General features: G+C 42.1%; 1 pseudogene; it reads left to right on the forward strand.

Moving 5' to 3' along the window:
• Nucleotides 1-6,475, forward strand: part of LOC131492433 (large ribosomal subunit protein uL11-like) — a 55,906-nt pseudogene extending 49,431 nt beyond the window's left edge.
• The last annotated feature ends 15,178 nt before the right edge of the window (nt 6,476-21,653 follow it).

The raw sequence follows: 21,653 nt of genomic DNA on the forward strand, positions 1-21,653 counted from the left end.
GTGCTGACTGCCTCAGAGACCTATAATCAGGACGCTCATATTTAATTGCAATTACAAATAAAGTAATGCAGGCACATGGTTAAAAATCAAATGCCTGTCCCCTCCTATAAAGTGGCTTAAAATGAAAGAAAAAAATATATTTCTTGTCCCTGATCTACTCCCCAAGGACAATCTTGGGTTCTGGAGGTTGCCATCATTTAGAAACTGTTCCTCCCTCTTCTATTTTCTGGAAAAAAAATTGGTGTTATTTCTTCTTTAAATGTTCTTTAGAATTTGCCAGTGAAACCACCTGGACTACACATCTCTTTTTGAAAATGGTTTTAACTATCAAGTCAATTTGTTTTATAGTGGTTATATACTTAATTTTGAGCGTGTCTCGATAATTTACGGTTTTTAGAAATTTGTCCATTTCTTTTAAGGTGTCATATTTATGAGCATAATGTTGTTTATAATACTCCCCTATTCTTTTCATGTCTACAGGATCCATAGTAATATCCCTTCTTTCATTCCTGATATTGATAACTTGACTCTTCTCTCCTTTTATCTTTGTCAGTTTTTCTAGAGGTTTGTCTTTTAAGGAACCAGCTTTTGGTTTTATCAATTCTTCTCTACTGTTTTTCTGTTTTAAATTTATTTGATTTTTGGTCTTACCTTTATTATATTTTTTTTAAATTTATTTTGTTTCTTCCGCTTGCTTTGGCATTCTTTAGCTTGTCTTTTTATAGAAACTAGCTCAGAATATTTATTTGAAACTTCTCTTTTTTTCAACATAAGCACTTAATTCTATAAATTTCCCTGATAACATTCCTTTACCTTTATTCTACAAATGTTATATGTTATATTTTTCCTTCTGCTCAGTTCAAATACTCTACTTTCCCCTGAAATATGTGTTCTGCTGGTTCAGGTGGACAATTCTATGAATGTCAATTGGATCCATTTGGTTGATGGTGCTTACCTGTTCTTCTATATCTTTGATGATTTTCTATCTGTTAGTTCTATCATTACGGACACAATGTTGAAATCTCCAACTAAGATTGTGGGTTTGTCTGTAATCCTTTCAGTTCTGCTGGCTTTTACATTATGTATTTTGAAGCTCTGATTTTAGTTTTTACACATGTACTGTTGTTAAGTCTACAGGAAGAACTGACTCTCTTTTAGAATATATTTTCCTTCTTTGTCCCTGGTAATTTTCTTTGCTCTGAAGCCTACTTTGACATTAATAGAGCTATTTTGGTGTTAGTTTAGTGTTTACATAGTGTATGTTTTTCCATCCTTTAACTTTTAACTTACCTGTGTGATTATCGTTTAGACAACATATAGCTGTACCATGTGTTTGTTTATCAGTTCTGACATTTCTGTTTCTTAATTGGTGTGTCTAGACCATTTACATTTAATGTAATTATTTATATGTTTAGATTTAAGTCTACTGCTTTGTATTTGATCTTTGCTTATTATGTCATTTTTTCATTTTTTTGTTTCCTTTTCCCTGCCTTCTTTTGGGAATATTCAGATACTTTTTAATATTCTATTTTTATTTATCTGTTGTATAAATGACTATATTTCTCTGTGTATATTTTTTTTCTTGCATTTCATTTGTCTGTTTTGGTGATTGTTCTGGGGATTATGAGAAACATATTTACCTAAAAAATCTAGAGTCAATGTTTTACAACCTTAAGTGAGATATATAGACCTTACCATTACACAGGTCCCTTTTCCCTCTCCCTTCTATGTTGTAGTTATCTGAAGTATTACATCTATACGTGTTGAAAACTTCAACAGACAATGTTATAATATTTGCTTTCAAATTTATACAAATATTTACCATTTCTATTGCTCTTCCTTCATCCTTGATATTTCAGGTTTCCCTCTGATATAATTTCCCTTCTGCCAAAAGAAATTACTATAGCAATTCTTTTAGAACAGGTCTGCTGGCTTTCATCTCTCATCTTCATTATTTACAGGATTATGAATATAGGTTGCCAGAATGGACACATTCATGGACATACTCATGTCTTCCTGTGAAGTCAGAACAAATTTGACAAGCTCTCCTAAACAATAAGAGATATGTTGGTACTGTGAACTTTTCACACTCTGGTTTACACAGATAAGTTAATTATTATTACACTTTCTTTCATATGCAGCCAAGACTTAAAGGATTTTTAGGCTTCACTTATCCTGCCTTGATCAGGAAAACACACACACTCAATTGTCATGCCTAGTGACTTATGGCAAAGAGCTTCTCTCATCAATTACATGGGTTCAGTCTATTGTCTGGATCTGCCTCTTCCCTTCATAATTCCCCACCCCCAATCCACACACTCCAGATTGGGGGCAATTTTACAGAGGAGATGGCAAAGAGGATTTCTATCATGCAGTCCCAACATGATAAAAACAGAACAAAACAAAAAGCTATCAGACATTTCTATTTGCTCTTTTGGGATCTGCTCTCAATTCCAGAGCCATTAATCATCCTTTCCCATGGGAGTCAATCCTTCTTGATTCTTTTTCTTTCTTCCTGGATTTGTCTGTTTAGGAACATTAAACTCCTCCCCTTCCCATTTATTAAACAGAGCTTTTCTCTTCCTCATGGAAACTAGGCACCAGCCCAAAACCCATGTCCTTAAAGCTTGTTTCTATCCCCTCAATAGGCTTATAAAACCAATTCCACCCCCCCCCCAAAAAAACCCATGTCCCTTCTGAATAAAGAATTCTTGTAATAACCACTAAGAAGAAAAAACATTTCTTCACTTTATGACATGAAATCTCAGAAGAGATATTTGCATTCAAGTTGTAGGGACATTTCACACTAACCCTCAATGTTTTGTCCAAGTGAAAGCCCAGTACAGCAATTTCCACAATGATGTGAGTTTGTTATAAGCACTGTTTCCTCTAATATATTTATGGGGTTCCTATGTTCATCTCTCCCTCTACTCATCAACAAGAACGCATTGCACTGTGTGTATTATGCAGGGTCCCAACCCAGTTTATCCTTTCCCAAATTCTCCAGTAGAATATTCTTGGAGACAGCCATCCCTACACCTTTACATGAGCTAACCTGCAGGCTTATACAACTTCATTCAATTCATGTACTCAAAATTTTGAAGGATTGTACCTTAAGTCACTCAAGCCCATTGAGGGTAGCAGGGCATCTATGTCCCGGGTGAATTCAGCAGTGACCCCCAAAACCCATCAAGGACACAGGAAAGTTAATAATAATAATTAACTAGAATGGTGGTTGGAAATTTGCTATGCCTGGTTGCCCAGGTCACAAACTTTGACTCTGCAGTACTCCATTATGTTCAAATGGCATCACCTACTGTATTCTCAAATGTGACTCTGCCCTCCTACTCCCAATATCAACCCCTATGGCTCCCATTGATAAAACTGGGCATATGTCTCCAGCTCCTTCTGATTTCTTCTTCTATTACCTCCCAATTCCCCAGCCACTGCAAGGACTAATGTCCTGTTCTACTTTTACTAGACAAACAAAATGGGGCGAGGCACTGAGAGGAAGTTATATCTGCCACAAGATGTTATCAAATGCTGTAAGGATTACAACAGAGACAACTCTTGATGGGGAAAAAGAGCGTTCAAGGTCATGTTCAAGGAGTTCCTGGTTCCTGACATGAGACAACCAGTCATTCACTTATTTTATTTATTCGTATGCTATAATCACTCAATGATTGTTACTATTATACTTTAAATGGTTAAAATTTAGATTAATTAAAAATAAGAAAAATAAAAGGTTCTATTTGACTTTTTTTTTTCTTCTCCAATACTTTTTCTTTCTATCTTTACGTAGACCCGTTTGTCACTATCTCATTTTCCTTTTACCTGAAGCACTTCTAAAACATTTCTTAGAGGACAGGTCTAACAGTGACGAATTTCCTCAGTTTTTTTTCCTAAGAAAGTTTTTATTTCTCCTTAACTTTTGGAGAATAATTTTCCAGGATACAGAGAGTAAGAGCCATATTTTTCACTTTTGAGGTGGGTGTTGACAGATAAGCAAGGGAAGGAGGTTAAAATGTTCCATGCAGTAATGCATTAGAGTCGGTGAAATAGTATAAATTCATGTTTAGATTAATATAGATACAAGTGGATATATATCTGCATGCAAGCACAGGCATACCCACGTGGGTTAGTATACACACATATAGTATGTATACTATATAGTATACACACATATATTTCCTTTCTCTGTCCCCTGAGAGGACTTAGAAACAAGGACACCTCAATAGCAAGGAACATACCTAGCACCCAGATCTTGGTTCTAATATCATTTTTGATGTAAAGAAACTGTGCTTCCTGGAGAAAAATGGTGTTGTAGGACTAGGGCAGGAAATACACAAAGCGAACCTAGAGCATCTTAGAAGTCCAGAAAGGAAGGAAACGCTCAAACAACAAAATATATTGATGAGGGCATGTTCAAAGAACACAAGAGACAACTGAAAAAGCTCCCAATGGCCAAAGTTGGAACAATTTGAGCGACAACATAAATGATGTTGTACAGTTGATCCTTGAACAACATGGGTTTGAACTGTGTGGGTCCACTTAACTGTGAACTCTTTTCAATAGATACAGTACAATACTGTAAATGTATTGTCTTTTCTTTATGATTTCTTAAATAATGTTTTCCTTCTTTTACCTTACTTTATCATAAGCATACAGTATATAATACATATACAAACTGTTTGTTAATCAACCATTCATGTTATTGCTAAGACTTCCAGTCAATAGTAGTCTATTGGTAAAGTTTTAAGAAATCAAAAGTTATATGTAAATTTTTGACTGCACAGGAGGTCGGCACCCAAACCCTTGTATTACCCAAGGGTCAACTGTAATCGATTATAGCCCAAAATATAAAGTAAATATTCACGAGTCCATACTGATATAAATAAATGACTGAATAAGTAAATAATTATGGAGAAGAGATAAATCTCCTATGCAGCATTACAAATAAATTATGTAGATACTCAGCCCTCCACAAGGTAGAGCAGAACTCTTCATAACTCTCCAGGGGGGGATGGTACATAATGACTTCCTACCAAAAAGCAAAATATGAAAAGAGGGGGGAGAGTAAGTTCACAGTGGAGAAGCCTGACAAATACTTTCTCAGTCAGGTGATCAAGGTCAATATCAACAGTGATGTCATATTGAGAACATGTACCCTTGATGTAAGAATGGCTCTTTTTTTAAAAAAAAAAATTTTTTTTAACGTTTATTTATTTTTGAGACAGAGAGAGACAGAGCATGAATGGGGGAGGATCAGAGAGAGGGAGACACAGAATCTGAAACAGGCTCCAGGCTCTGAGCTGTCAGCACAGAGCCCGACGCGGGGCTTGAACTCACGGACTGCGAGATCATGACCTGAGCCGAAGTCGGCCGCTTAACCGACTGAGCCACCCAGGTGCCCCCTTTTTTTTTTTTTTTTTAATTTTTTTTTTTAACAAGAATGGCTCTTTACCTCTATGATCTTCCTCCCAAGAACACAAAACCCCAGTCTAATTATGAGAAAAGGCATCACAGAAATCCCGGTAGAGGGGCATTCTAAAATTTTAAAATACACCTGACCAGTACTCCCCAAAACTATCAAGATCATCAAAACCAAGGAAAGTGTGAAAAACTATCCCAGCCAAGAGGAGCCTAAGAAAACATGACAACTAAATGAAATATAGTATCCTGGATGGGATCCTGAAACAGAAAAAGGACAGTAGGTAAAAACTAAGGGAATGTGCATAAAGTATAGACTTTAGGTCTATAATCTAATATATCAATATTAGTTCATTTATTTTGGCAAATGCACCTTCTAATGTAAGATGTTACTAATAAGAGTAATAAGGGAAACGGGGTATGGAATATATGGGAACCCTCTATACTACCTTCATGATATTTTTGTAAATATAATACTATCCTAGCTTTTGGCTTTCAGCTGGGAGGAGGCAAAAGTGTAACTGTTTTCAGTTCTCCTGAATCTAGGCTCATCCAACACCAGTCACCTCCACCATGTGGCCCAAGTTGACCCCAACAAGATCAATGTTGTATATCCGAAGTGCACCAGTGGGGAAGTCGGCACTGGATCTGTCCTGGCTCCAAAGATCGACCCCTTGGGTCTATCTCCAAAAAATGTTGGTGATGACATCACCGAGGCAGCTGGTGATTGGAAGGGTCTGAGGATGACAGTGAAACTGACCCAGGCCGAGATTGAAGTGGAACCTTCGGCCTCTGCCCTAATTATCAAAGCCCTCAAGGAACCACTAAAAGGCAGAAAGAAGCAGAAAAACATCAACCACAGTGGAAATATCACTTTTGATAAGTTGTCAACATTGTCCAACAGATGCGGCACTGATCTCTAGCAGGAGAACTCTCTGGAATCATAAAAGAGATCCTGGGGACTGCCTAATCTGTGGACTGCAATGTTGATGGGCACCAACCTCATGACATCAATAGTGGTATAGTGGCATGCCCAGCTAGTTAAGAACTACAAAGGGAAATATTTCAGTAAAGGATCATTTGACAACCAAAAAATAAAAATAAAAAATAACTCTCTTAAAAAAATTAAATTGATTTTAAAACAAAGGAGCATAAACTTCTGGATGAATATGAAAATCCAAGAGAGGAAGCATTTTCAATCAATACTCTTTGGTTTTTTCCAACTGAATTGAAAATATCAGTATACAAAAAGTTGCACATATTTAGCGTTATATACATTTCGATGAGTTTGGATATATACGTACCTGATAGACTTTGCTCAAAAGAAAAATTCTCTTAGCCTTGGTCAGGTGCTCACCCTGTCCTCCACTGTGACTCTCAGAGGTAGCTGAGGAGGGTTACTTCATATCATTAGCGGCTATCAACACTGTGTCCACTACATGGAAAGTTCTATGCTATGCTCCTTAAATAGATTATCACCTGACCCTTGTACAGATAGGGAAGAGGCAGAGCAGACACCCCTAGGTGCCGAGGCAGCGTTTATTCACTTGCAGAATATTTTGTTTAGGGCAGGAATACAGCCAGTTGTTCTCCAGACAACCTGCCCTGAGCTGGGGCGAGGGGGGGGGGCGGGTCTCATATAGGCTGCCTCCCAGGTTCCGGTGCCACCCTTCTCTGCTTCTTTCCTTCTGTCTGTCTGGAACGCAGACACAAGGATCTGGGCAAGTAACCTACTATGAATGTGAGGCAGGGAGCAAGAGGACAAAAGACTCACCTAAGGGCAGCATGGAAAGAGAGGATCCTGGTACACAGATGACATTGAGAGCCACTGTGCTATCGCAGGACTTCGTTTTGTGTGAGAAAGCAAATCCTTAATTGGTTAAGCTATTCTCTTGTGTTTCCGCTGTATGGATTTGAGCATAACTCTAATAGAAGAGTCATGTGGCTTGCCTAGGTCTTCATACATAGGGCCTGACACACCTGGACCCAAAATCAGGTCGGTGTGACCCCAAAGCTTGAAACTGCTGCCATTTTCCTTCCTTTTACATTTGTGGCCATTGCTCCCCAGTAACAGCTCTATCCCAGGTCTTCCCAGCTCCTGAGTTTCAATATTGACTTTATAATTGAGCTTCTCAAGGGGCAACTCCTGGGATCACCCTCTGGCTCCTTCTGGGCCCGGCCACCCCAGGCAGCAAGCCCACCCCTGCGTGCACCCCCGGGGCCCTGGGATGTGGGGCTCGGACAAAGCAGGCCAGGGGGGCATGCGGTTTTCAGCTCCAGCTCAAATTCATCACGACACCCTCACTGGCCCTTTGATCTTGTCATGAGACACCTGTTCTTCCTAAGTCACATCTGTCACCCCCCCCCCCCCAACTCCCACACGACTCATTTTAATCACCAGAGCAAATAATCAGTGTCTAGCCTGGGGTCAGAGTCCTGGGTTACAAGGAGGGAAGGTGATGGCAGCAGTGACTGTAAGGTGGCCCGCGGTGAGCGCAGCGGGGGGGACACCCTCTCGGCCCTTCCTTCCCATTCCTCACCTCCCCACCACACCGCCATCAAACTCTGCTTTCTGTCTCCTGCCTTTGGTGAATACTATTCTTACCACATCAAGAGCAGCTGCTTTGGGAAAAAATAAATCAGTAAAGACCACTATCCCTGACTTGAGTCCTTTGTTCACCTCCATTGGCCCAGGGCTGCCAGGACCTCCAGGGAGCTCTGTACCAGCGGCCTGGGTGCCCTGAGCAGCGCTGGCTCAGTCTGCTGTAGGTGGAGACCAGGAGCTGGACCACTCCGGAACTAACGCACCGTGGACCTGAACACAGGGTGTCACGATGCCCCACCTCCTCTACTCTGATGCTTCTGAATCTCACTGCTGAGAACCAAACTGCTCAGAGGCCAGGGGCAGGGTGCTCAGCTCATCTGGGAATTCACAGTCCCTAACGGTGCCTGGTGGAGGGGTGGTGCCTGGTGAGCACTGGAGGCAGGAATCCGGGAGCAGCGGGCACCTCTTGTGCGGCCAGTCCTGGCCTCTCTGCAGAGATGCGGCTCCTTAAACCTGCTTTCTTCTGGCCACCGTTATCTGATGCCCCATGGACACCCACGAGGAGCAGTTACCCAGTAGAAAGCGATCAGCCCCTCTTCCCCAGCCAGCCTCCAGGCTCCACATATAGAAGGGCAGAGTCTCCTCTGGCTCTTTCTTCTTTCCTTCCTCCTCCCCACCCTCCCTTTCCACAGATATGTCATAGCCTGGGCTTTGCCGCCTGGACTGTCCACGGCTGGTCAGTGTTGTCACGCATATATTTCCATCTTACCTGTATTTGAAGCCCTCACAATATGGACCTGCCTCCCTCCATCTCCAGGCTCATTATTCCTCCAGCACACACTTGCTCTTCAAGGCTCATCCTAAAAGCTCCCCTTTCCATTTAATCTCCCCTCACTCCACACGGTGAAAGTGGATTACTCCCTTCTGAAGCCCCAAGAGGCCTGCTTCTGTCTCTCTCCCTCTCAGAGCAGCTTTTGTTCTCTACCCAATCATGCACTAGATGGTGCATACATCTTGTCTAAGCTGACCGTGGGGCAAGACCATCTCTGCATCCTGTATGGTCCTGAGGCCGCTCATTTTCCATGGCGGGCACTCAGGAAAGAATAGCATCCTGGTGGGGTACCTGGGTGGCTCAGTCAGTTAAACATCCGACTTCGGCTCAGGTCATGATCCACAGTTCGTGGGTTTGAGCCCCGCGTCAGGCTCTGGGTTGACAGCTCGGAGCCTGGAGCCGGCTTCAGATTCTGTGTCTCCCTCTCTCTCTGCCCCTCCCCGGCTCACACTCTGTCTCTTTCTCTCTCTCAAAAGTAAATAAACATTAACAACAACAAAAAAAAAGAATAACATCCTGGAGCTAAAAGCAACCTCAGAGCTCACAAACCCGGCCCCAAGCACCCACATCCCATTGCAAAGGTGAGCAAGACCCTAAGAGAAAGGAAACAAATCGCTCAAGGTCACAACCCTTACTTACGGCAGCATTAGCATCAGATGATAGCAGAGATATGAAATAAATAGGTCAGACTTGGTATTGTAGAACATTTGTAGAATTCCAAACGTCAGTGTGGAATTTGAGCTCTGATCTCTCACAGTTGATATACAAACAATAAAGAAAAAAGCTAAGATTGATTGAAATTCTCAAGATGTGCAGGTACACTGCTGGGAACTCTAGGCGACCTAGCTCGTGTCATCCTCACAACAGCCCTATAACTTAGGGCTATTTTTGCCCCCACTTTCCAGATGATCCCAAGTCTTAGAGAGACTAAGCAACTCTCCCAAGTCATACATACTGGTTAAATGTTTGAGAAAAGTTTGAAACTAGTCAGTCTCACATAAGAAGTCACACTCTGAAACCAACACATTAAGTCACTCAAACTTCTTGGGTCTCGATTCTACCATCTGTGAAATAGGCATAATAGTAGTTTACCGTCACGACATACGACATACATGAAATAGCTACAGAGTGAGCATCGCTGTCTACAGTTCAGTTAAGACTCCAGAGATCCGAATATTCGTCTCGGTTCCTGCAGTTAATAGCCATCCGGCCTGGGGTACACAACACCTCACCTCTCTGTGCCTCTGCTTCCACATCTATAAAGTGAGGAGCTTGACCAGATGATATTTAAGGCTTCATCTACTATATTCTGAGCATCTTCATGGTGAATCTTCTGATGGGAATCTGCTCACATCCAGTTGATTTTGCTCTGTGCTGGGTCACGTGCTCATTGACATGTGGTGCCATTGGCATGATGTACCATGTTCATTGACATGCCAGGCTTGCCTCAAGCTTTGCACACAAGAGCAAAGCTTCATGTAAAATATTCTTTCAGTGTTTGCTGTCACTTAGGTTAAGGGCAATACTTGGAAAGGGATTTTTCTTTGCACTTAACTAAAAATATTATTTTGCACAATACTATCCATATGTTACTAACATTAAAACTTAGAAACATGTCCTTGAGTTCACTTCATGGAATATAAATAAATATGCTTAATTATTTTTAATAATCGCATAATGTATGTAATACAAATTTACCTAAAATTTACTTTGTTTCTGCTATTTTCATTCAATATTGTTTGAAATATTTTTCTTGATTCAACATAGTTCTATAATTTTAGAGCTTGCATAAAATTTCATTGCACTGAAGTACATAATTTATTAAACTTTATTGTTGGGTATTTAGGTTATTTCCAATTTTCCTTGGATTTAAGTACACATTTGTGAAACAGTGGATTTCTGGGTTAGAGTGAGGCATTGTGCACCATCTAAAGTTGGCAACAAAATAAAGTCCAATTTTTCAATTCTAAGTGAAAGGACACACTAATATTACCCAACAGTGAAGTTCCCATATAAGGCTCTGTGTTAGACCCAAAAGCTTAAGCTTCTAGGGCAAAGAGCTAGTATGTAATGATTTTTTAATTTACTTCTTCATCACCCATTTATTCAATCTATCTAAATATTTATTCTAGGCATACTGTGTTCTAAGTGCTCTGCTAGGTTCCGATGATATGGGTAGAATGCCTTCCCTGACCTTGTGGGATTTATAATCTAGTAAAGAAACAGACAGTACAGCAGTAAAACAAACATGCATGAGAGATCACATATGGAAAAAGAATCTACATATATTTAGGTCATTACTGTGTATTTACCTGGGCAAGTTATGTAACATTTCTGTATTTCATTGTCTTCATTTGTGAACTAGAGAAAATAACAGTTAACATGTGTAAATGCTTAAAAGAGTCCTTGGCACATACTAAGCACTCAATATGATTTAGTTGTTATTGGTTTTTGTATTAATTATCCACTGCTACTTAACAAATCACCTCCAAATTTAGCAGCTTAAAACAACAGGCATTTATCATGTCACATAGCGTCTGATGGCCAGGGATCTGGAAGCAGCCTAGCGGGGTGGTTCTGAGTCAGGGTCACTCGTGAGGCGATAGTAATCTGAAGGCTCAGCTACAATGGGGGAATCTGCTTTCAAGATGTCTCCTCCGCGTGGCTATTGGCAGGAGGCCTCGGTTCCTTTTCCTGCGGATTTCTCTGTAGGGCTGTTTCAGTGTCCTTACACTATGTCCGACTTTCCCTATCGTGAGTGGTCCCAGAGAGAGGAGGAGGAGGCAATGACTTTCATGACCTAGTCTTGGAAGCTCAGTACACCATCACCTCCACTCTATTCGTTAAACATGAATCATTAAGCCCTGATTTCACTTAAGGAGAGAAGACTTAGGGTCCACTTTTCGAGCTGTGTCAAAGAGCTCGTGGACACACTGTAAAATGCCACACAGATGCGGAAGGACCACTCAGCACCTGTGCCACAGCAGGGTCCCCTCCACTCCTCGGTGCCCCTGTCAGGAGAGCAGTATACACAACGCAACCCATGCATAAAGCTCATTTACTGAGATGCCTTCCATAAACCTCACCCCATTCCTACAACCTCCTGCTCACCTTCATCACCAGAGCTACACAGTAAGTCTTTTGTCTCTGGTTTCATGGTAAATCAGGGCAAGCAAGAGATCAATGCTTCAACTTTTTAAAATGCAAACTGTCCTCGATTCCTTTCAATACATCTGTCTAAATAAAATTCCTTTATTTTAGAAAAGAAGCATCTGTGTCCTGAGAGACACAGGGAAGCCTGCTGGTGGAAATCCACAGCAGCAAACTAGAGGCTAACTTCCACATTCCGTAGGCTGGGTCAACCTGTGCCCAGAATACCTCTTCTAGCCCTCCCCACAGCTGCCCAGCAGGTTTCACTTGACCTTCAGTTTTGTCGTAGACCTACTGTCTTCAGTCATGTTAGTCTTCCCTTGGGAGGATTTTTACCAGTCCTACTGTATTTTTTTAAGTTTATTTATTTCTTCTTTGATAGAGAGAGATAGAGTGTGAGCAGGGAAGGGACGGGGGGGGGGGGGGGTGAGAGGATCCCAAGCAGGCTCCACGTTGTCAGCGCAGAGCCCAACGTGGGGTTCAAACTCACAAACCATGAAATCATACCTGAGCTGAAATCAAGACTCGGATGCTTAATTGACTGAACCACCAGTCCCACCGTATTTGTAAAAAATCATATATTTATAAGGTGCCACATCCTTGGCATAAGTTATCTTCAATCATTACTTCAACTTCCAAAACCAAGTATTAGTCCTCATTGTGAATGAGAAACCCGGGTCTCAGAGACATCAAGGTACTTGCACCAGTTTCACACAGTGATGGAAGTTCAAAGCTAGGCTTGCTGAACTCCGCATCTGCTTCTGTCCACGATGTTGCCATTCTTTGGGGTTTTATTTCGGAGCCACAAGACCGCAGAACCCTGCGGTCATTCAAGTTGTCCCCAGACATGCCGGCTCATTTGCAAACCTTTCCCAGAAGGCTTTCCCCACCTCCCCGCCATGCCAGTGAGATGCCACCCACATGCAGGGCTGCCTGATATAACATACGGAATGTCCAGTTAAATTTGCATTTCAAATAATTTTGCTAGTATAAATCTGTCTCCCTTACTTAAGCTAAAAAGTAGTCTGTTGTTGAAATGCGAGTTTCATGCGGTCACTGCAGACAAGAATGCTCGTGACTCTCCCTCACCATGGCAGATCTGGAGAGCTGAACAGATCTAAGGTTTCCGATTTCTTCACACAACCACAGAGTGGATGTGGGACCCAGACCACGAAAGCTCTCAGGTCCGTGTTTCTGCAGTGGAGAACGGGGCAGAACGTCCCAGGAAGCTGGGGCTTCTGGTAACACTGAGATGCAATGCCCTTGGCAGTTTCACGTTGGGTAAATGCAAGGTAGTTAGAACCGTCTTCTTATATTTCCTTTCTGTTCGGTCAGAGGCGAGTTTAAGTGTGGAGACCAGATTCTGTGGGGGTTATTTGCTGCAAAATTGTCACCACAAGTCCACGCTCTTTCAACGCTCATGTGTTTTTGAAGGGCCCCATTGCCTTTTAGTAAGCACACCACAGCTGGGAAGAGTCTACAGCAAACCCAAATAAGGCAGGCTCTGTGGGATTAAACTTTGCTTTTAGTGACAAACCAAGTTGGCTGGGACAGATGGACACCACTGTCGTCCTACGCTGTCTTTGCCCAAATCCTGGCTGACCTCTCAGTCATCCCTGCATGCAGCCACAGCTGGAAAAGAGGATATGCTCCTGCCAGTGGTTCTGCAGGCTCTTTGGACATATGTGTGTTTTCGGGGGCGAAGTCCACCAAAAATCCCTTAGGATAAAGTGCCAAAATTCTGGAGCGTGTTCCAAGCTCTCTGTGACTCTCCCGCCTCCAGTCACCATGGTCTTTCAGATCCCCAAATGATTTCCTTTCTTGGAATGTTCTCATTCCTTCTTCTGGAGAACACCTACTGACAGTTCAGGTAGCAGCTGAAATATGGTCGCTGAAGGGCGGCTTTGGCCCAGCCCTACCCACATCCCCATCACAGCTAGGTCAGGTTTGCCGATGGGCCACATTTCATGCGCTTGGGAGCCACATGTAGCTCCTGGCTAGGGTAGCAGTACTGATATGGGACATTTCCATCAGCACAGAGGAATACATTTCCTGAAAAAAAGATGTCAAATAAGGGTTTGTTTTGCTTTACTTCCCAGTGCCCTATGGAATTGTCTCTGGTGGCGTTTTCTACTCACATTCTGCGAGTCCCTCTCAAAGCTTTGTGCCCTGGCCTTCCACGTCCTCTAGGATACAGATCCTAGAGGATACAGATCTAATGTCTTGGTGCACATCTCTCTAGATAGCCCCAGGTACTGTCCTTGATGACTTCATCTGTCCTCATTATAATTTCCACGAGGCAGCCCAAGCTCTTGCTTTTAATGAATTTACTCTTTCAAAATCAAAATATGATAAGAGGGAAAGAGATCCAGATAAAGGTGGCTGGTCAATAATTTCCTGAAATCAATGTTTGCTTGTCCTGGGATAATAACCTTCTTCTGGAAAACAAAAGAGCCAGAAGCTGAATACAGCGATATCCATTCTTCTTACTGAACATGGCAGGGAGGCTAAATCAGAGCTTCTGGAAGCTGTGGGCACCTCCCATTTCCCACTGAGCCCCTCACCTGGCAGAGGGTTTTCCTCTTGGAAAGTGCTTCCTAGATTCTTCCACTCTCTTCTGCTCTTAACGATCTCTCTTTCCATACATCAGCTTGCCTTTCTCAAAGAGAAAATCAAAAAGCTATTTATTCTCCACGTATATGAAGAGATAACTGCTGTGAAGTGAATACTGTACGTGAATGAATAAGTGAACGGAATGAATACAGCTCCAGATTCCGTTCCCTGGCAGAAATTCTGCAGTCAGTCTGTCTCCATATTCAAGGTAATCACACCCCTGAGCCCCCCTCATCTTTGAGCATATCTCAGGAGAGAGGGAGAGAGAAAGGAGCAGAAGTCCTTGCTCACCTCCCAACCTATGAAGGAAATAGAAGAGGTGTTGTTCAAGGCATGTGCATCCCAGATGAGGGATTTCTGGGGCTCAGGCCTTAGGCTTTAAGACCCAAGCGGAAACACATTCTCTGTTTTCTCTATTCCCTGGTATTGTTCAAAAGCAATCTGATTAGTAGAAAACAGGCCTGGGGACAAGTCTCAGAACTCCACTTCTATGGCGAGTGCACTGTCTCCAACAGTGCAGGCAGGCATCTCAGGCTGGTTGGGTTCCTTCCCACTGCCAACCTTGCTCGGCCAGTGTCCTGGCCCCCACCGGGAGCAACAGGGCCCAAGAGCAGCTCCTGGCCCCTGTGAAAATTGTTTGGAGCTTTGGAGGTAGAAAAACAGACATTAATAGGAGATTGGGGGTGGAGGGAAGCTATTGTGTCCTTGTAAGTCGAAATTTCAAAGGATGGGAAGACAAGAGGGGATGTTGTCGTAGGACCAGAAGGGTGGTGATCTGGGATATGAGGGCACTAATCATGGATTCATTGGAAAAAGAGGGATACCTTTCAATATAGCTGCAGCTTTTGAGTGTTTGGTAGACATTAGAAGCCAGAAAGCAGTACGGGCACCAGGCTGTGTAGATGGGTGCTCAGAAGCCTGTGTGCAAATGTGGGAGGAAAACATTTAGATGGGCCCAAATGTAGCAGGCTCACCCTTTTTAACTCACCCTACAACTGCTTGTTTTTGTCTATAGTTCGACTGGCCTCTTTCATGAGCCCCAACCACTGGTGATGGAGAAAAACAATCATCTCTGTGTTCAAACTAATTTATTCTGATCATTTACTTCACACGATCTTTGGGGGGGGGGGGGGTGGCGATAGAAGGGCTAAGTCCCTCAGACACCCTCCCTGTTCTTATCCCCTGGAATGACATCTGGGGTAGGAGATGAGCATGTGCAGAGAGGCTTCTAAGTGAAGGCAGCCCTGACCTGACGTGCCAATACCTACATACGAGTTTTACAGCCTCTCTCTTTGCCTTTTCTCCAAAACAACTCTCAGGGTTTGGTTTTTGGTGTGTTGGCTCATGGATAAATGCTAGGCAGACATTCATTTTATGATTGGGGGGTGAATAAGAAATTAAAAAGTTACAGAGAGGGAGGCAGGCAAACCAAGAGACTCTTGGATACTGAAAACAAACTGAGGGGTTGATGGGGGGGGGGGGGAGAGGGGAACGTGGGTGATGGGCATTCAGGAGGGTACTTGTTGGGATGAGCACTGGGTGTTGTAAGGAAACCATTCTGTCAATAAATTATATTAAAACAAAAACAAAAACAAACTGTGTGTGCTAAGGGTGGGGCACAGGTAACTGCCATGCTTCCCTATAGACAGGATGCTGAGAGCTTGGGAAGCCTTGGGGACTTATTAGGATGAGGGGTTCCAACTTTTACCACAGCCCCTTTGTGACAGAAAATCACAAAAAAGATGGCTTCTCTCTCTTTTTCATATGCTTCCGTGCTCCCATTTCTCTCGCGTTGCCTCAAAATTTTCTGAAACCCCCCCATTAGTCGCTGACCCACCCTACCCAAACCCATTCCATCCCCTTAAAAGGATTTGTTCTCTTTAGGGTTTCATTAATTATGGGAGGAGGAAAAAAGTTTTAGAAACTATATGCCCTGACTTCCATTGTGTATTAAGGTTTACTAAAAGCTTTGAAAGTTGTGGAATCGTCCTGGCAGTGATGTATTGGGCACTTTGGTGCTCTAGTGGATGGTCCTTCGGTTCCACTTTTGATTTTTGCTTTAAACCAAAAACTTGATATGAAGTTGTTTTAATTTTAAGTTTCTAAGTAGTAAGGATTATTGGGGGCGGGGGAGGGGGTTGTTTGTTTTTCTGCAGGGGTTTGGAGGGCACTGGGGGAGATGGGAGTTGATGTACTTTCTTTCTTTCTTTCTAAAAATACATAATTGGGGGCGCCTGGGTGGCTCAGTCGGTTGAGCGTCCGACTTCGGCTCAGGTCATGATCTCGCGGTCCGCGAGTTCGAGCCCCGCGTTGGTCTCTGTGCTGACCACTCAGAGCCCGGAGCCTGTTTCAGATTCTGTGTCTCCCTCTCTCTCTGACCCTTCCCCGTTCATGTTCTGTCTCTCTCTGTCTCAAAAATAAATAAACGTTAAAAAAAATTTTTTAAAAATACATAATTGTATTCAAGTCCATGGATATGGATCCTTGTTTTCTGTTTGGGGGATTTGCTGTCCCTACCAACCAACAGAAATGTCCTCTGTGTCCTCATCAGAGTTCGTTCTGTGGCCGTTCCTCGGATGTTTGCAAGGAAGGTGTGCTAATCTGTGTATTTCGTGTGTAAAATCTTTCAAAGCTTTCAAACCCTCTGTGGGTTCTGCCTTTGGGACAATGTTTAGAAATGCCACGCTCTCCTCACGGTTATAGAGACTCACCTATATTGTTTCAGGGCATAATGCTTTCAGATTTTGTATTTCAAACTTTAATCAATTTGAATTAAATCTGGCGTGTGATAGAGGCCTATACCCCTTTCTGTTCTTTCCAAACGATTACCCAATCATCCCTGGGTTCTAAATAACCAAGGCACCTTTTACCTCTCATTCAGCTTCACACTATACTCCATCAATATGCATGTGTCTGTTTCAGAACCATATGTTCTCACATCTGTTGGCAAAATTCTCTCTTTACTCTTCTTATGTAACAACTTCATAGCTAGTAGCAGTCATATTTCTTTCTACTTGCTAGGTTTTAAAAAAAAAAGCAACCATGCAGCATGTTTGATCGGAATTGTTCTCAACATATGGAAAAATGAGGGAGAATCCACATCCTCCGATGATGTCTTTCCATTTTCTGAACATTTCCATTTTCTGAGCATTTAGCATCAAATCCCTAATCATCGATGCTTGGACATACAACTTTCCTTCAATGTCTCTGGAACAAATGTGTTCTGTGGGAATATTATCAACAAGATAATATTTTATGACACGGTAAAAGAGGAATCTGTTCTGTATCACCTTTGCTTTAAGTCTTACCTAAGCCTTTTTAGAGAAACTGTAACTATTCTCTCATGAATAGTCATCAGTTTTGTGATGCCCAACAGTCCACCAGACCATGCATCTAAGAATGAATTAAGATCAATTCTCACCTCCAAATCAGCCACCTGCCAACATTTAATTGACTCCTATGTAACACTCTGTCTCTGTAGGTCAATTCATTTAGTTAACTGAATGTACATTTTTGCAACTAATTTATCTTGAAAGTTTCATTAGAAATAACATTGCTTAAAATTAATCATTTTCTGGGTAACTTATTGGAAAGTTTTATGGTCATGCTGGGGGACTGCAAATACTCAGAACATTTCTGGAATCACTGTGGCTGCATTTTACAGTTCTGAACTCAGAGGCCTAGGACCTATTTGTCCTGTGTTTCAGGAATATTATCAGGACTGTTTTCTTACTCCTGCTCAAATGCATTTCTTTGTTCTACTTCTGTGTGAAGATTGAATGGCCTTCTTTCCAGGAACAAGTCTTTTCAGACACTGTAATTTTACTCAAGACAAGTCAGCCCATTTATGTTTCTGAATGTTTGGATCAGATCTTCTTTGGGACACACATCAGTTCTGCTTCAGGCCTTTCTTTAGCATAACCTCAACCTGTTCCTCGACCTTTGTCCAAAATGTCATTGTGAAACATGTATCCAGAGCCACAGCTGTTTTTCACAACACCTCTATAAAAATCAGACACAGAAGACCCTTTGGGTGGATATAACTCTGTAAAGCTATAGCTTGGAAGAAAACTGTACCTTTTCTTTTTTGAGTGTAGTATAATGCATAACATACCATTTATCATCTTAAACCATTTTTAAGGATCCAGCTCACCAGGGTTAAGTATATTCACATTATTGTGCAACCAATTTCCAGAATGGCTTCATCTTGGGAAATGGAAACTGTACTATTAAACACCTCCCCATCTCTCCCTCCCCTGCAGCCCCTGCCAACCACCATTCGACTTTCTGTTTCTATGAATTACACTATTCTAGACACCTCGTGTAAGTGGAATTATACCGCATTCGTCATTCTGTGACGGGAGTATTGCACTTTGCGGGATGTCCTCAAGCTTCAGCCATGTTGTCACGTGTCAGAATTTCCTTCCTTTTTAAGGCTGAGTAATATTCCATCGTATGCGTATACAGCATTTCGTTTCCCCATTCATCTGTGGATGAATCCTTGGGCTGCTTCCACCTTTTGGCGATTGTAAATGATACTGCTGTGAATATGAGGGTCGCTTCCAGACCCTGCTAACAGTGCTTTTGGAAATATAATCAGTAGTGAGATTACTAAATCATATGATAATTCTATCTTTAATTTTTTGATGACAGTCACACTATTTTCCATCGTAACTATACCATTTGCGTATGCATTTCTTTTACATTCCCACCAACATGCACAGGGTTCGAATTTCTCCTCATCTTTGCCATCACTTGCTATTTTCTTATTTTCTGGGTGTTGTTGTTGTTGCTGTTGCTTTGTTCTTTTACAATAGTTACCCCAGTGAGTGTAAGGTGGTATCTCATGTGGTTCTGATTTGCGCTTTCTGAATTATTAGTGATATTAAGCATCTTTTCATCAGTTTATTGGCCGTTTGTATAACTTCTGGGGGGGAATAATCGATTCAAATTCTTTGCCTATTTTGTTTGAGTTATTTAGTTTTTTGTTGCTGCGTGATAAGAGTTTTTCATATGTTCCGGAATTAATCCCTTATATGATGTGCAAGTATCTTCTCCCATTCTGTAGATTGCTTGCACTCTGTTGATTTTTGTCCTTTCGCGGCACAGAAATTTTTCCTTTTTATGCAGCCAAATTTATCTGATCTGACACCAAAAGCATCGGAGACAAAAGTAAGATCGGAATTGCCAAATCCAATACCATGAAGATTTCCCCATGTTTTCTTCTAAGAGTTTTGTAGTTTTAGCTGTTACGATTAGGTCTTCGTTCCATGTTGAGTTAATTTCTGTAGATGGCATAAAGTAAGGGTTCAACTTCTTTCTTTTGCATTTGGATATCCATTTTTCCAACATCATTTGTTAAAAAGCCTAGCCTTTCCCCCTTTGAATGACCTTGGCTCCCTTGACAAAGATCAAATGACCTTATATATGAGGGTTTATTTCTGGGATCCCTATTCTATCCCATTGGTCTATAGGTCTCTCTTTTCTCCAGTGTCATAATGTTTCAATTATTGTAGCTTTCTGATAAGTTTGGAGATCGGCATCTCTGAGACCTCTAACTTCATTCTTATTTTTCATGTTTTGGCTATTTGAAGAAGACTGCACTTGGGATGACTGAGGAAAAGGCATACCTTCCTCCTGGGATGTAGCCCTATGCCAGGACATTCAGCTTGTTGAGCAGAACTGACCCCTCACCTGAAAACCCACATAAAGGGATCAGCCTGCACACCCAGCTCTAGAGGTCTTGCTGCTCAGGGAGTACTGCCTGAGGGACAGATGATCCATTCAGTCTTCTAAATTTGATCAATTCCTCCCTTTAGCGAAGCCAGATTGTTAGAGCTGCTGACCGTGCTCAGTGATTAGACATTGAAATGCACCAAATTGCTTTGACATTGTACAGATGGGATCTCATTTCCCTTTGCTTTTCGGTGATGCCCAGTTTAAGGTGAGGGTATCACAAAGAGCCATAGGAAGCACCTGTTCATTGCCCTTGCTCTAGGGGATTGCTGAGAATGTGAGCTCCTCACCCAGACCCATAAGAGAAATCTGTAGCATCCAAATCGCTGTTCGTATTACACGAACACCAGCTGGTCTTCTCTGGCTGGTGTTATAAATAATGCTCTTTTTCTGTGTTGATTGGTTCCTGAGACACTTCAAGGTAAATGTGCAACCCACCTTTAACAATAGTGCAGAATCTTCTGGCATATATTTCTGAGTACCAGCCTTAGCTAGCCCTACTGTATTCATGAATGGCATCAGTACTCTGGAATGAGAAGAAGCTCGCAGATATATTTCATTTCATAAAACATCTGTATCTGACAACTAAAAGAACATACATATGAGTAAGGCTCATTCGGTTGCATTTAACCAAAAACTAACTCAAACCTCTTTAGGCAAAAATAAATAAAAATAAAAATAAATAAATAAATAAATAATTAAAAAATGGGGTTCCATTTGTTCATAAAACTGGAAAGAATGGCTGGATCTAGGATCTCCTCAAAAGACACGATCAGGACAGTTTCTCTCATTTCCTGTCTCTGACTCTAGCTTTTGTTTCCTGTGTGATGGTTGCATTCTCAGTAGGGTTCTTCTGTCAGGTGGCAAATTGGTCCCAAAGGACTAACTTAGAGGCCCCCTCCTTAGCATTCCCAGGGGACCAGAAGGAGCTACATCTCCCCAGGGGCTCCAGCTTAAACCCCAGGAGGGTTCTCATTGGCCTATCTGGGCCCACGGGCCCACCCTTGGACCCATCACCACAGCAGGAGCAGTCAGTACCCTGGGTGGTCATGTCTGAGTCACGTGGCTCCCCCACTGCTAGGGATCGAGTCCTGGCACTAAACCTCCCTGAACGGAGCATGGGAGTCGGAAAACTGCCATGCTGTTGCTAAAAAGATACAAAGGGGTCCTAAGCAGGCAAAAATGACTGATTTTCTCTCTGCCATACCTAAAAGGATTCCTCAAGACTATGACCTCATTCCCCATCACACAGGAATCTCTTCTACAATGCTCTTGCCAGATGTGGCGTCTGCTTTCCCTTTGAACACGTCGCAGAACTCGCTACTTTCTGTTGTCTCCATTCCGATG

The sequence above is a fragment of the Neofelis nebulosa genome, chromosome 13 (assembly GCF_028018385.1).
Source record: "Neofelis nebulosa isolate mNeoNeb1 chromosome 13, mNeoNeb1.pri, whole genome shotgun sequence".
Classification (NCBI taxonomy): domain Eukaryota; kingdom Metazoa; phylum Chordata; class Mammalia; order Carnivora; family Felidae; genus Neofelis; species Neofelis nebulosa.